This window comes from Carlito syrichta, unplaced genomic scaffold, assembly GCF_000164805.1.
Source record: "Carlito syrichta isolate Samal-C Ts95f unplaced genomic scaffold, Tarsius_syrichta-2.0.1 Scaffold308158, whole genome shotgun sequence".
Classification (NCBI taxonomy): domain Eukaryota; kingdom Metazoa; phylum Chordata; class Mammalia; order Primates; family Tarsiidae; genus Carlito; species Carlito syrichta.
The window spans coordinates 1002055-1006655 of NW_007252254.1; the positions used below are offsets into that span (position 1 = coordinate 1002055).

The window sequence follows — 4601 nt, forward strand, 5'->3', positions numbered from 1 at the left end:
GAGTCGCTAACCCAAAAAAAAAAAAAAAAAGCTGGATTTATTGAGAGGGCAGAAAAGCTCAGAGTGGGAGGTGACCCTAGGGGGTTGCCCTGTGGCTGCTTCCATGTCACAATGACAGAGTTGCAGAGTGGCAACAGAAACCTCAGGACCCACAAAACCAAAGAGATCGACTATCTGACCCTTTACGGATCAAGCTTACCCACCTATGGCCTAGAAGGAACCTTGAAGGTCACATAGCCCATCTCCCAACTTCTAAAAACTCCAGTCATTCCTGACTGCAAACCTCTCACACCTAGGAGTCAGACTACTCCCCTTCCAGGGAAACCCTAAGAAAGGGGCTCGCCCCACCTAGGGAGCCAATTTCCATTTTTCAAGAACCCCAGTGTGAGGAAGCTCTGTCTACCCTGCAGCTACAGGTCCTTTCCTTGAGCCCTCACTGCCCACTTCCTGCCATCCAAGGCCAACCTGGTCACCCCAAATCGAGTTCTCAGCTCCCAGTCTCTGTCTCCAGGAAGCTCATCCCCAGGGCCTTTGCTGCTGCCTCCACCCAGGGCCTGAATCCCCTCCCAGTCCGGGCGGCTGCTCCTCCCTGGCTGTATCCACCATGAACAAGGCTCCCTGACCCCCTGCTTTGAATGCTGCAGCCTGAGGTTATACCCCACACACCCCCAGCCCCGGCATCCTCACAGAGTCTGCTCAGCTACATGGAGTGTCTTGTGTGCGGGTGGTAGGTGGCAAGCAGTTTTTCAAGAAGGTGCACCCCTCCGTAAGCATCATGTTAAATCCAGCTCAGTGTCAGGAATTTGTTGAGCTTCTCAAGGACAGCGACCCTTCTGGATCGATCTATAATCCAGCACCTCGCAAAGTGCTCAGCTGAATGAATGAAGAACTGAATGAGTGAGCACAGTCAGGAGGTGAAGAAGAGGCTCACCATTATCATCATCATCATCATCATCACCTGGTACCACAGAAGCAGACACTAGGAGATATATAGACAGTGCTGGCCACAGGAGCCCAAAGTTGGGAGCACTGGGGAAGGAGTCACAAAAGGTCTCTCTAGTCTTGGAACCAATGAGGCACTCAGGGGCCTGAGGTTCATCTCCTGGTAGGTCACTGACCAAGGTCAGGTTCATCTTCCTGGAGATGGAGCACGGCCCACACTCCAACAACTCAGATGTCCCACATGCAGGTCTTCCGAGCAGCATCGAGGACTTAGGACCAATGGTGCCCTTTGGTCATCCACACTCAAGGGCCGCAGAAGCAGGAGAAGGCTAGAGAGGCTTGTTCCAGGAAGGCTGTGAAATGTGGAGGAGGTCAAGCAGTGAGTGTGTGACAGTAAGCGTGCGAGTGAGCACACATGCAGGCATGTGTGAGCGTGCAAGGGTGCACGTGGCATACAGAGACTTGTGATTCTGAAGCTAAAGACAAGCATGTACAGTGCCCCGAGGGGGTCCTGGGCTCCCAAGATGAACATCATGCACTGGCCTGGCAGCCATTAGCTCCCAAGACCCGATGCGTGGACTCTTTGTAGACTCACTAGCTCCACCTCACCAAGAAGCCGTTTGTGATGTAGCCCCATGTAAATCAAAATCCCTCCATTCAATGGAAGAAATATTTCTCCTGACTAGTTGGACCAGGGTCAAGTATAAGGTTAGCGTTTCCTGGACCTTAGAGCTTTGAAATCAGGAACTTTTTTTCTTTGAGTTGAAGTCTCACTCCGTCGCCCAGGCTCAGGCGATCCTTCCGCCTCAGCCTTCCAAGTAGCCAGAACTACAGGCACGTACTACAATGCCCGGCTAATTTTTTGATTTATTGTAGAGATGAGGTCTTGTCAAGTTGCCCAGGCTGTTCTCGAACCCATGGGCTCAGGCAGTCTGCTCACCTTGGCTTCCCAAAGTGCTGGGATTACGGCCTTGAGTCATGGTGCCTGGCCAAAATCAGGCACTTTTAAACTAATTTTGCAAGGAAGAAGGGGGAAAGGACTTTTTTCTGTTTGCATCATGTAAGGCTTTAATAACTGTTTTCATCACTCATTTTCAAATTCCCATCATTCAAACTCGGTGGCTGATGCCTATAATCCCAGCACTTTAAGGAGGCCAAGAAGGAAGGATTGCTTGAGCCCAGGAGTTCAAGACCAGCCTGGGCAACATAGCAAGACCTCCTCTCTACAAAAAAAAATAAAATAAAAAATTAGCCAGATGTGGTGGCACACACCTATAGTCCCACCTATTTGAGAGCCTGAGGCCGAAGAACAGCCTGAGCCCAGAAGGTCAAGCCTGTGGTGAGCCATAATTGTGCCACTGCACTCGAGCCTGGGCAACAGAGAGCCTGACTCAAAACAAAACAAAACAAACAAACAAAAACAACAGAAAAAACCTCATCACCTAAGTTTTCAGAAAATGCAGTGATTCTGTAATAAATCAGATAGAAGAGATGTCCCAGGTGGGGAAGAAGGAATGAGAAGGAAAAGAAAACTCCCTACAATAATAAAGCTGCCAGGGACCATGAAAGCTTTCTTCTAGCTCCTCCTATAGGGGTTAATCCTGCCTGCTGGCAAGCAAGTAAAAGCAAATGGTGCTTAAACCCGTCTAAGAAATAGTTCCAAGTCACTGTCTTTCTGCCAGAGACCAAGGCCCTAATACAGAAGGTAGCCTGGGACTACCCTCCAAGAGTTCAGACAAACCCTGGGTCTTCTTGCCCTAGCCTTCAACTCAAAATACTCAAATGTGTGAATGCCAGTATGGGTGAGGGAATTTCAAATCTGAGGTGATTGCTGTTGATGGAAGCTACAACCAGGACAAGTCAGTAGCTCTTACCTTTTTTCCAAGAGGAAAAAAAGTACTTAATTTCTTCCATTTATTTCTATCTATACTTCGCATATTTAAAGTCAATTATGCCGGATGCAGTGGCTCATGTTAGTAATCCCAGCACGTTGGGAAGCTAAGGCAAGAGGATTGCTTGAGCCCAGGGGTTCAAGACCAGCTTGGGCAACACTGCAAGACTTTACCTCTAAAAAAATTTTTTTAAAAACTTAGCCGGATATGGTAGTGTGTGCCTGTAGTCCCAGCAATGCCACAGGCTGAGGCAGAAGGATCACCTGAGTCCGGGAGGTTAAGGCTGCGGTGAGCTGTGATCGTGCCCCTGCACTCCAGCCTGGTTGATCCTGACTCAATACATACATACATACACACATGTCAATTCACTCAAAAAAAAATCAGGATGCCCCATATGCAGGCCTCTTCACCTTCACCTCCCTAAGAGGGCTCACTTCACCTCTTTGGCAAACTCCCAAGCCTTCCAAGTCTGCACTGCTATCTCCCTCCCTCGGGGACAAGACTTAGAAGAGAAAGAAACTGGGAGAGGAGGGGAAGGATATGAAGAATTCCATGACAGTCTTGCCTTTTCAAGCTTCAAGGATGTCTCGGTGACGTGGGAATCTGGCATTGGCAGGGCGTCCATGACATCAGCATTTCAGATTCTTAATAAAAAGACAGCTTCTCCATAGCCAAAGGCTTCCCACCCTCTCTTTGGGGAATTGAAACACAAGCTTTTTGCATGCTGCACAAGTCTCACAGCTGCATTTGAAGAGGTTACATTTGGGTCCTGTCTTCAAGTGGCTGCCCTGGTGGACTCCCTTTGAAAGAGGCCTCTGGAGAAGTCCGGGGTAATTAAAATTTCCTGTCTAACCTTGACTGCTCTGCCAGCTCATGTTACAGCCATGGACACACACTGCAGAGTCAGTTTCTTCTGGGCCTTCTCACTCTTCTTTTAAAATCAGGCCACTATTCTCTTGGCTCAGGCTATCCAGTAACACACTTGGAAACAGGGAGGGAACTTTCTCTGGCCAGGCGGGTGATGCCTCTGGCTTCCCACACTCGTTAGAAAATTCTTTCTTCTACAACATACCACTTAGGAGCCAGGCTTATTTGTGTTGGGTCCTAAGGACACAAAGACAAACGGCACCCACTCCAAGAACCCCATAAGCTCAAGGGCTTTCAGAAGGGTCCAGTTTTTTTAAGCCTTGAAAATGTAAGAAATCCCTAAGCCAAATACTTTTAAATAGGCAAATCAAATTTAAAAGATCAAAGCATGTTTCGTATATCTGTATGAATCTATCTAGCCCTGAACAAAAAGAATGGGTCACTTTGCACTGGTCTAATCAGGTTACGCACTGCAAGGAGCCCAACGAATTAAGGTGGTATCAGAATGTGAATCTAGAAACTCTTCTTAAAAGTGAAATTCTTGCTGAAAATAAGTGTGTTTCTGGCACAAAGAGGGGGTTGTGTGAGTTCTGTTGGTTTTGTTTCTATAATTAGGTGGCGAATTCATCTGAATCAGGGTTGGGCTTTGGGAAGACTGATCTTCCTTCTGATGGAAGTGGGAATCCAGCTGGCTTTGGGTAAATCTGAGACTCTGACCTTCCTAAATCCGAGCACCTCCCTGGAAGACTCTTCTCATCTCCAGAGGTGGTGCTGCAAGGGTCGGGCAGCTCTTCTTCCTCCCTACTCAGTAGTTGAATAGTGCCCTCTCTCAAACTCCATGTGCACCCAGAACCTTGGAATGTGACCTTGTTTGGAAATCGGGTCTTTGCAGATGTAATA

At 48.1% G+C, this 4601-nt stretch overlaps 1 protein-coding gene across 1 annotated transcript in view; it reads right to left on the reverse strand.

The window, feature by feature from the left end:
* EFHD1 (EF-hand domain family member D1) overlaps nucleotides 1–3478 on the reverse strand; it is a 45053-nt gene extending 41575 nt beyond the window's left edge. The window contains exon 1 of the mRNA XM_008065119.2: nucleotides 3400–3478. The gene's annotated coding sequence lies outside the window, so the exon portion shown is untranslated. The remainder of the gene's footprint in view (nucleotides 1–3399) is intronic.
* Nucleotides 3479–4601: the final 1123 nt, after the last annotated feature.